The sequence below is a fragment of the Myotis brandtii genome, unplaced genomic scaffold, assembly GCF_000412655.1.
Source record: "Myotis brandtii unplaced genomic scaffold, ASM41265v1 scaffold520, whole genome shotgun sequence".
Classification (NCBI taxonomy): Eukaryota; Metazoa; Chordata; class Mammalia; order Chiroptera; family Vespertilionidae; genus Myotis; species Myotis brandtii.
The window spans coordinates 2,722,967-2,734,822 of NW_005369827.1; the positions used below are offsets into that span (position 1 = coordinate 2,722,967).

General features: G+C 44.3%; 1 long non-coding RNA gene and 1 pseudogene across 1 annotated transcript in view; one reads left to right on the forward strand and one right to left on the reverse strand.

The window, feature by feature from the left end:
- Positions 1 to 5,120: 5,120 nt before the first annotated feature.
- On the forward strand, positions 5,121 to 6,229 carry LOC102262840 (annotated as a pseudogene).
- Positions 6,230 to 7,607: 1,378 nt separating this feature from the next.
- Positions 7,608 to 11,856, reverse strand: part of LOC106728021 — a 14,196-nt gene continuing 9,947 nt past the window's right edge. Inside the window, exon 4 of the long non-coding RNA XR_001364253.1 lies at positions 7,608 to 7,994. This is a non-coding gene — a long non-coding RNA (uncharacterized LOC106728021). The remainder of the gene's footprint in view (positions 7,995 to 11,856) is intronic.

Here is an 11,856-nt window from a genome sequence, read left to right on the forward strand (position 1 = left end):
ACACAGAATTTCCGGAGGATGAGGCCCAGAAATCAGGATTTTAAAAATATTCCCAGGTGATTCTAATGTGCAGCCAAGGTTGAGAACCACTGCTTTAAATTAAATATGAAGGGACCCAGAAATCCCCCTGTTTGTCCCTGCTTCTAATAAAGCTTATTTTATATGATATTTTGCTGGGTTTTAGTAAGCCTAGAAAGAAAAACACACTTCCGTCAATGATGCAACTTTAAAATATTACATTTTCACACATACGAAAATGAAATTCTAATACTTCTCAAGCCTGAAGTATTGACATAATTAATATGGGCTTTAATTAAGTTTTCTTTTTTCCCCCTTAAAGAAAAAAAAAATACTTAGCATCTGCATTCACCCAGAAGCACATTCATGGTTGAAATCCGACAGTCTGGGTGTTGTGGACACAAAAGAAACCTTTGAAAACTCTGATTTGAGCATATGAGTGTCAAGAACCCCCACAACAGAGCCAGGCCCAAACCTGCTACAGTGTTTCCATTCAGAGAGCATCAATGTGCTTCTTTAATGGTTTTTCAGAATCCCAGGAAATTGTGATTACATGGCATGAGCTTTCATTTTCTAAAGAATGGATGAAAAGCATGAAAGTCCTCTAAACAATGTGAAGAAAAGTATTTTTGGTTCTGGTCAACTTCTGCTGTTCTCCGAGAAAACTACACAGAAAAACGCCTTTAAGATATCACATCATTATATATACAATTGTAGCTCGGTAGTGCGGGTGCTGGGGAAACTACAACCTTCTCCGGCCTGAAGAAAAAGAAAACCCAAATGGCTATTGTTCTCCCTGAACAGTCACTTAGTCAAGGATGGTATTCATTCTAGCGATATCGTGAATTTAGTTTTCTCTGTTAGATGTACTTACTTTTCCAAGGACTTGAGGAGGAAATATTTCCAAGTAAATCACTGTAGGTTTTGGTAGAAATTCATTTCATCCAGCGGACTCTACATTTGCTATACCGAGGAGGAGAGTACTCAATACTCCGTGATGTGAAATTGTGGAAATGACATTGACCTGGCTGTATTATATATGTACTAGTCGTATTTATTGAATGTCAACAAAAAGCACCAAGACCAGGACCAGATCACCAGTGACTTCTAAGGACATTTCCATGAACCCAGAGATTCCTTCAAGGTTTAGGTGAGAAACCCAGTCTAAATCCTGGAATATTTTAGGACAAGATAAGGATTGGGCCTACCACCACTCACACCATTATTAATTCAATGTACTGTTATCATCAAACGATACAAAGTCTTACCGGAGATCTCAAAGGCTCTAAATTCATGCCCCTTGAATTATATTGTGGGTGTTAACCCTCACCCGAGGATAGAGAGAAAGAAAAACATTGATGTGAGAGAGACACATTGATTGGTTGCCTTATGCACATGCCTTGACCGGAGCCAGGATTGAACCTGCAACCCACATACGTGCCCTTGACAGGGAATTGAACCCACATGCAAGGGCCTACGCTCCGACCACTGAGCTACACCAGCCAGGGCTGTGCCCCTTGAATTTTAATGTGTAATGATTGCTTGGATAGGCGTTTCCTTATTAGAAACTAGAGGCCCGGTGCATGAAATTCATGCATGGGGGGGTCCCCTCAGCCCAGCCTGCACCCTCTCCAATCCAGGACCCCCATACTGCCCCCACCTGCCAGCCTGGTAGCCCCCAACTGCCCCCCCCACTGGCCTAGTCGCCCCTTACTGCCCCCCCACCAGCCTAATTGCCCCCAACTGCCCCCCTTGCCAGCCTGGTCAACCCCAACTGCCCCCCCTGCCGGCCTGGTCACCCCACGCAGCCTGCTTGTTCAGTCGTTTGGTCATCCCTCACTAACCCCCCTGCCAGCCTGGTCATAGGCAGCCATCTTGTGAGGGCGTGAGGGTTAATTTGCATATTACGTCTTTATTATATAGGATGCATATTCTCAGCCCCCACTTCACCTCCCCACAAAGATTCTGGCTCATTATATCTGGGGTAGAACTCAGGCTCAAGATCTGAACCAACATACTAGGTGATTCTGATGCAGTGGTCAATGGTGGACTCTTAAAGAAATAAAGAAGTTTCCTTAACCCCCTTTATAACCACTTTTCATAGTCACCTAATCTGAACCTTCAGATTATCCCCACGTGTCAATGTGCTTTTACTTATCTTGTTGAGATTAAGCTGTCTCAAAGTGTGGATAAGTAATTTTTATTTCCTCTCTACATAGTCATATAGTCAGAAATGGCCATTCCACTGTCACCCAGAAGGAGAGGCTAAGGGACAGATACTTGGTGGAGAAGTTCTACCACAGCCACACGTAGCTTGGAACAATTCAGTTAGAATGGGCTTTCCTAGGCCTGCACCTCTGTTATTTTGCAGTGATCTGGGGAAATGTTACGTGCATTTTCCCATGTCATATAATCTTGCTACTCAAAGTGCGGTCAGTGGACCACCATCAGCAGCAGCTGGAAGTTTATAGAAATACAGAATCCCACACCCGATCCAGACCCACTGAGTCAGACTCTGCATTGGACCAAGATCCTAGGTGAGCCCTGTGCTCGTGAAAGATGCATATGATGGACAACAGACATTTTCAGAAAGGAATAAATGATGAGAATAGATTTCTTGGCAGCAAAGTCAAGCATGCCCTAAGTATTATCTCATCAAAATGGCCTGCCCGGCCGGCGTGGCTCAGTGGTTCAGCGTGGACCTATGAACCAGGAGGTCATGGTTCGATTCCCAGTCAGGGCACATGCCCAGGTTGCAGGCTCCATCCCCAGTAGTTTCTCTCATTGATGTTTCTATCTCTCTCTCTCTCTCTCTCTTCCTCTCTAAATCAACAAAAACATATATATATATATTTTTTTAATGGCCAAATAAGTTCTATGGACTGAGGTGGACACTTTTTTCCTTCCAAGATCACTTATTTGACATATTGCAAATGGTCAGTCTGACCTCTACCCCCCAATTTTTTTGCCCCTGAAGCCCAGAGAAAGCCCTGACATAGATTACCTCCAGTTTCCTATCGCTGGACAGGATTTCACCACCATGTGCTATCTGCCTCCCCCAGCCTCGGCCCAAATCCCTCCAGATGCCGAATCTCACTTCAGCACACCTGACGGCCTCTCCTATAAGCAAGGCCCTGGGAGAGGGGCTGGGCAGAGGGGAGTGCAAAGAGAACCAAGAAGGCCTCTGCCCCCTGGAAGACTGTGCTAATAATAACTAACCTGGGGCTAAGGGCTGCTGAGCCTCATTGTTAGCTCCTTGCAAGTGTTAACACAGTTAGTCTCCACAACAACCTGTAGAGCATGAGTCGTCACTGGCCAGACACCACCCAACCAGGAAGGTCACCCATCTGGGCAGGGACAGAGGGCTGGCTGCACGGCCCCACGTAAGAGGGCAGCAGAGCTGAAGGTCGCTGCTGGGGGGGAAGGGGCACATTGCACTCCCACAAAACCTCCTTCATGATGAGATTCATTATGTCCAGTCTCATGCGAAGTCCCCCAAACTCCCAGCCCTACCCGGACTCCTGCACTAACTCTTCCTAGAGGAGGTTCTGGAATTTGCACTGAACATTGGGTGTGTTTGCAAACTACATCACTGCAGGGTGGGCAAGTGCCTTGGAGAAAAAAGCAGAGCAGTGTGCAAGCCCAGGGAGTCGTAGTTCCCGTGAGGGAATCAGGCCTTAAGGGATCTCCCTTGCACATTAATTTCCAGGCTTCCTGGAGGAAGCGGCATTTGAGTCAAGCCTGTGGGTCGTGCAGGCGGCTAAGGGGCAGGCCTTCCAGGCGGTCGGGCATGGGACTGGACATCTGTAAGTTCCATCTGATGTAACGAGCTGTGTTTAGGGGCTCGGAGGGACAGGTGTGGGGGCAGCAGGAAGCACAGCCGCCCTCTCCTCAGAGCCAGCTCGTTTTGCCGTGTGAGGTAATAAAGAGAACAGAAGTCTCAGGCCCACGTGCTTGTTCATCAAAGACAGGTGACTCGGTCTTCAGGTTAAGCCAGCGAGGGAGATGGGAACCCATCATCACTGCATGGGAACCCCCTTCCTTGGTCAGAAGCACTTTCTACCTTTTGGGAGGAAGCTCGCCTTGGAATCTGACAATGTCCATTCTGGGATTCGCACTGCTCCGTTTGGAAACACAAGTCCGTTTCCCAGCCTCCCTCACAGCTCCGCCAGGCATGCGATGACATCACTGTCAGAAGAAAATGCAGAAAGAAGTGGAATGGGGGGGGGGGAGGATCTGTGCTGAAGAGAGTGGCAGCAGAGGTGGCAGGTACACACGGCATGAAGAGCTGTCAGTGGCTGTGGTTTTAGCACGAGTGTTTCTTGTTCTGTGGGTGGTGGAGGTGGTTCAAGTGCTGGTATCTGAGCCCAGGATGGCGGCAGTGGTGGCCAGTCCCAGAGCATGATCTGGGCGTTGCTCTAGCTGTGCTCTTCAGGTGAGCTGCTCAGTGTCCTTTAATACATTTCTTTTCTCCTTAAAACAGTCAGATTTGATTTCTCTTGATTGCAACTAACAACCCTGACACTTTCGGGATGTTGGAAAATGGAGGGTATGCCTATAAGCATTTCAGAAATGAGCCCTTCAAGATCTGTGATCTTGCACAGATATTTGAAAAGTCAGTCACTGTGTTGATTCCCCAAATCACTTGATGACAATGTTTGTGGAGAGTTGGGGCTGAAGTTTGGGAGCCTGTCAGACAACTGTCAGGAGAAATGTAAAGAAAACGAGGAGATCCTTGTATGAAATGGCTCAAATCCAAGATGTTCTCGCCCAAGGAACTGAAAGAGGAAGACGAAGGGCTCAGATTCTTCGCTTCTGTGGTGGAAAAACGTATTGTGCAACTTGTGTTCCTTTAGTACCTTTTTGGACTCCAAGATTTATCTACTCTCCACCAGCAGAACGGTCTGGAGTGGTGTAAACAAGAAGCCCTGCACGGAAAGCCGGTGTTTACACTTGCTGTGGGTGGTGAGCATGTCTGTGTGTCAAAAAGAATTCTCAAGGACATCCATGGCGGGTTCTTTTAGGTTAAGCTGCCGACTGAACCGCACTAGCAGTAAATGCCACCCATGACCGCCATAATCGCCCCCGAAGACAGAGCTCTAGACTTCAGGCGGCGAAGCGCACGGAGCAGCCGGTCGCTTGGCAACGTTCCGCGCTGCCCATCATGTCCTTAAGCTGCAGCCTCTCGCGTCTCCGGACGCAAGTGCATTTCGTTCTGAAAAAGTCTGTCTACTCGGTGGCTGTGATTGGAGCCCCGTTCTCATGGGGACAGAAAAGAAAAGGAGTGGAATATGGTCCTGCTGCTATCAGAGAAGCTGGCTTGATGAAAAGGCTCTCCAATTTGGGCTGCCACCTAAAGGACTTTGGAGATTTGAGTTTCACTCCAGTCCCCAAAGATGATCTGTACAACAACCTGATAGCAAACCCTCGCTCGTTGGGCCTCGCCAACCAGGAACTGGCTGAGGTAGTTAGTAGAGCAGTATCAGGTGGCTACAGCTGTGTCACAGTGGGAGGAGACCACAGCTTGGCAATTGATACCATCGGTGGCCACGCCCGGCACTGCCCAGACCTTTGTGTGATCTGGGTTGATGCTCACGCTGACATCAATACACCCCTCACCACTTCATCTGGTGGACAGCCGGTTTCATTTCTCCTCTGAGAACTACAGGACAAGGTGCCACAGCTCCCAGGATTTTCCTGGATCAAACCTTGTATCTCTTCCCCAAGTATTGTGTATATTGGTCTAAGAGATGTGGATCCTCCTGAACATTTTAAAGAATTATGATATTCAGTATTTTTCCATGAGAGACATGGATAGACTTGGTATCCAGAAGGTCATGGAACAGACATTCGATCTGCTGATTGGCGAAAGACAAAGGCCAATCCATCTGAGCTTTGATATTGATGCATTTGACCCTACACTGGCTCCAGCCACAGAACTCCTGTTGTAGGGGGACTGACCTATGGAGAAGGCATGTGTATTACTGAGGAAATAGACAACACAGGGTTGCTGTCAGCACTGGATCTTGTTGAAGTTAATCCTCAGTTGGCTGCTTCAGACGAAGAAGCCAAGGCTACAGCTGGCCTGGCAGTGGATGTGATTGCTTCAAGTTTTGGTCAGACAAGGGAAGGAGGGCACAATGTCTATGACCAACTTCCTACTCCCAGTTCACCACATGAATCAGAAAATGAAGAAGGTGTGAGAATTTAGGAAATACTGTATGTATGCTGACACGTTCGTCACAATGGGCATTCCAGAGTTGTGAAGTTTTTGAGGGGGCAGATACTACATGGTCATTTGGGTCAATACTGCCTTAATGAGAACATTTGCGTATTCTCACAATTGTAAAATTTCCTTTCCCTCTCCATTTTGGTGACCAATGATACTACTGTAAATGTATTTGTGGGGTGTTTTTTTTGCAATTCACAGGGTATTAATATGTTGGAGTACCATGTAAATTTAAAGAAGTCATAAACAGCATTTATTACCTTGAGAGAGAAAAATATGGCTCTAAATTTACAAATGTGATGGAACCATCAAATTCACTTTCTCATATGTTGCAATTCATAATTTTAGTTGCAAAGGTTAAGTCCTTAAGCAATTTGATAGGACATATAAGAGAACAATATACATTGTTTATCACCTCTAGTACCATGCAAGCTCCATGAAAATAGGCCTTTGGTTGGTTGTTTAAATGCATATGCGTTCCAGCACATAGTAGGTGCTAGATCAAACTGGTTTAGCAAGAAGAAGTCAGACATAATCCTTTAGAATTTGTGAAGAAGAGACTGTGTGTGTGTGTATTATATTCGCTTACTATCCTGACCATATCTTTGCAGCAAACTCTTATCAATGAATATTTTTACAGAGTAAAGCATGTTACTTTACAGCCTCCATTTCCCTCCATTTTCAGGTAAAGGGGTGCTAACCAGCAAGTCATACCTCAGTTAGGTCTTGCTTATTCTGCACATCACTGCTCTCTTTAGGATTCTGTGCTTTTGGCATTGAACACAGAGGTTACTTATACAAAAAGGAACGTGACTTGGCATTCTTGGATTTTTCCATATATGTCAATATGTTTTGCTTTATGATGGGATGAAAGAATTATTTTAACTTCAAAAATGATTCTGGTGAAGTGTGAGGCTGTAGAAACCTCTATGAATCTCCAATATTCTCCTTGTATTTGAAGCAAGCAGTCCTTCAGAGACACCTCTTAGACTTTTCAGTGAGTAACTCCCAAATTGGTAGTTTATTTGTGAATCTGATATCCTCCTTCTACTTTGCATAATAAATACTGTAAATAATACTAAGAATGTTCTTTAATATTAGAGTTGGGAATGAAAATTTCATTTTAAATGTATTCCACAAATAACTTGATAGTTGATTCTGTAAATGTCATTTTTAATGTACTTACAACTGTTTTCCCAACAACTGCTCTGGCAAGAAACCACACTTTGCAGCGAATGCTCTTTATTTTCTTGGATTAAATAACACATGTAGTTACCTTTATCTTCATTTGGTTTTTACTTGCTGGGACTCATTTTGCCAGCTCTGAACATTAAAAATAAAAAGTAAATTTATCACCTTTTGTTTTCTTACCATATTTGAAAAAGAAAGGATATGTACATACTCAAAATAAGAATATAAAATGCCTCTTACTATTCTATTACAATTCAATTGCAGAAGACAGACGACGTATTCATTTTGCAGGGCTCCCATAACAAAGTACTACACATAAGGTGGCTTAAAACAACCAAAATGTATTGTCTCATAGTTCTGGAATCTAGTGAACCCAACGCCCGGCCATCTGCCCTCAGAAACCTGTAGTAGAACCTTCTTTGCTTCCCCCTGGCTTCTGGTGGCTTGTCAGACTCTTTGGCATTTCTTGGCTTATAGATGCATCACTCCAGTCTTCTGTGTTCACATTCTCTTCTTGGCACTCTCCCTGAGTTTCTATCTTCACTCAGTCGTCTTCCTATAAGGACACCAGACATATTAAATTAGCCCTATACCCCACCCAGGTTGACCTTACTTAACTAAGTACATCTGCGCCAATCCTACTTCCAAATAAGATCCCATTCTGAAATACTGGAGGTTAGGAATTCAACATATCTTTTTTATTTTCTTTGGGCGGGGGAGGGGGGGCGGGAGAGACCACAACTCAACCTGTAACAATAATTGTTTTGCTATTATAAATTAACAAATATGTGTATAGTTCTGTTACTACCAATTATATTATTAAAAGTATTTCTGAGTCAGAAGAAAAATTTGGTTTAGCAATTTGAGAGGAAAGCTTGAATGTGGCTCAGCAAAACCCCAAGAAGAGACAGTATCATGCCAGTCAATACATATGAAGAAGAGCTGAGGTTTAGGGGGCAGGTAAATGCATTCCTCTCCTCTCCGTTCATGACCATGTCATCAGCTACAAGTATTTGGAAGAAAGTAAAATCTGGTACATGTGGGTTTATTGGTTGCTGTGGACTGAATGGTGTTGCCCCTAAATTCATGTAGAAGCCCTGACCCCCCATGAGACAGTATTTGGAGGTGGGGCCTTGGGGAGGTGATTAGGTTTAGATGAGGTCCTGAGACTTCTGACTCGCTCTGCTATGCTGCCACATGGTAAAGTTCCATATTCAAAAATCAAACCACTAATCTCTAAGCAATAATAAGATACTTTTTCTCAGTAACATGGTCCTTTTGGGTAATAATACAAATATTCTGGTATGTATTAGCTAAAAGATTTTGTGTAATTTGTATTATTACCCAAAAGAAGCATGTTCCTGAGAAAAAGGAAAAACAAACAAACAAACAAAAACACACAACCCCACACATCACCAGAAATCATCGTAATTCAAACAACTATTTTGAAGCACATCCAATTTATTTCAAATTAATTTCCTGAGAGTTTCCTTACATTATTGTCTGGACTTGGATGTACTGCAGGGTAACGAATACACTCACTTTCCTTTTTAGAAAAAGAGGGTCAGGGTTAGAAGAATAATTAAGTTAGAGTCTGTCACCAACACTGGACAAAAGATGGCTGCTGCAACAGTTGACATTCTTTCACAATCTTGGATTATTCACATTAAACACACATCTTAGGTTGGATCATTCTTCATTGGTATAATTGCCCTAAGGTTTAGTACTAGATGGTATAAAGTCTAAGAATTGACAACTGAACTTAACAGAAGCATTGGGTGATACATTTTTTACAAATACCTTGAAATATTTATAAGTAGCCAATTTGCCTTTATTTCTTTTCCAATACATTTAGCAGTGGTTATATTGTACATAGGTATGTTATTAATGCTATTTAACTATTGATGATCTTTCTTTATGTATTAGATAATACATTAACATATTTTATATATGTATAAAGAGGTGTATATTTATAACCATAAATGTGTGTGTATATGCACAGATTTGTATACACACATTTTTATGACCATTTGTGTACCCCTTAGAAGAGCATGAGTTGTGCACACAAGTTTCTGAACTCTTTGGACTATGATCAAATCAATATACTCTGGCCGGGTAGCTCTCTTGGTTAGAGCATCCTCCCGGTACACCAAGGTTGTGGGTTCAATCCCCAGTCAGGGCACATACAAGGATCAATCAATCCTATATAATAAAAGCCTAATATGCAAATTGTCCCCTTGACCGGAGTTCAACCCCTCTCTATGACTTGCATAGGAGGTGGTGCAGAACATGGCGGGCATCGGTGACATGCTGCGACCTCTCCCCGACTACCTGGGGACGGAGGTGTGGTGAGAATGCAGAGCTCGCTCTCACTCCCCCTGCTACCCTCCCCCGGGACACCAGGGCTTGCATGCTGGGGAAGCCCCCCCCTGTGGTCAGGTGCTGGGCACCCGCGAGGAGCCCGCCCGCACCTGTGCGGTGTCTTCCAGGTGAGCTGGGCCGCAGCCACTGGGACTGCAGGGGCCAGTCGGGCTCCCTATGGGTTTGTGCAGAAGCCGGTCTGCGAGGCCAACCAGGAGAGAGCGCGCTGCCCATCCAGCTTCCATGTGGGACCACTGGGCGGCCCAGAGGCCCACACTGCACCCTGGCACGTGGCGTCCGGCCGTGCTCACCGAATCTCTGTGTGGGGAATCGGGCGCTATGACTCAGGCAGAGGGGGCGTGCGGGGGCCCGGGGGCCCAGGTGCTTCCCAGGGCCCAGACGTCAGCTAGGATCTGCCCTTCCATGCCAGACACTTGCACTTTGAGCGCTGACCAGGCCTAGGGACTGCACCCATGCACGAATTTTGTGCACCGGGCCTCTAGTGAATGCATAAATAAGTGGAACAACAAATCGGTGTTTCTCTTTCTCTTCTTCTCTCTTTAAAAATCAATCAATAAATTAAAATAATTAATAGAGTGCTAAGTAACTGGTGAGTGAAGAATAAAAGTAGAAAAGGGGCATTCGGTAATTACTTGATATTCCAGCTATGTTTTAAGAATGTGTCCCTCTCGACAGCATGGGTGGATTTAGAGGGTATTATGCCAACTGAAATAAGTCAGTCAGAGAAAGACAAAAACCATATGATTTCACTTACATATGGAATCTAAAGGACAATATAAACTAACAAACAAAACAGAAACAGACTCATAGATACAGAGAACAGACTGATGGTTACCAGACAGGAGGAGGTTGGGGAACTGGATGAAAAAGGTGAAGGGTTTGAGAAATACAGATTGGTAGGTAAAACAACAACAAAAACAAACAGAGCCCGGTGGAGATCATGGTTCCATTCCTGTCATTGTGGGTTCCATCCCCAAAAGGGGGTGTGTAGGAGGCAGGCAGCTCATCAATGATTCTCTCTCATCATTGATGTTTCTATCCTTCTCACCTTCTCTCTTCCTCTCTCTGAAATTAATAAAAATATATATTCTTTTTTTAAGAATGTGTCCCCTTCATGGAGTCAGGGAGCACTGCAGGTTGGAAGGACTTGTTTGACAGTGAGCTATGACTGTCAGATCACTTTGTGAGACTGAAGTCTTGACTCCTTACTTCTCTGGGCTGAAGCTGTCCCATCTGTAAAAGGTGATATTTGAGGACTCTTTTATCTCTAACATGCTATGAATTTTCAGCATTATTAACTATTGATACTTTTCATGACAGCAAGTAGTTGAATCCTAACTGCATTTTCTTTTCTGTGTTAGTGTGTTTCAACCTTCTGAGATTTTGTATTAGATAAGAAATATATTGGACTCTCTTCTTCCTGACATGAGGGAATGCAGCTGGCAGAGTAATTTGTGTCCCTTTTGGGGACTTACATCAACTATTTCACATTGTCGGGCTGCTTCTGAAGACATCAGGCATCTGGAAGGAATAGCACTAAAGCCACTGCTGGGTAAAGACCAGACTTAGAGAAACATCCTCTGAATCTGCAAACTAGAACACACAGTGCTTTAGTGTTTAAGATGTTTAAACTCACTATATTGGGTATGAGTGGTTTTCTTATTATCACATGGTATCTTATTTTGAAGCTTAGGATTCCTGAGAGACCTTCAAAGTCATCTCAGCATTCAGTGTGAATGTCTCCAGGATTCTTGCCATTCTGTTAAGAGTTCTCTGCACAATCTCAACTCCCCTGTCTGCTCCCCTGACACATACACCACATGCTTCCAGATGGCTAACTTTTAAAAAAATGTATTTATTTTTATTAATTTCAGAGAGGAAGGGAGAGAGAGATAGAAACATCAATGATTAGACCTAACCGGTTTGGCTCAGTGGATAGAGCGTCGGCCTGCGGACTCAAGGGTCCCAGATTCGATTCCAGTCAAGGGCATGTACCTTGGTTGCGGGCACATCCCCAATGGGGGGTGTGCAGGAGG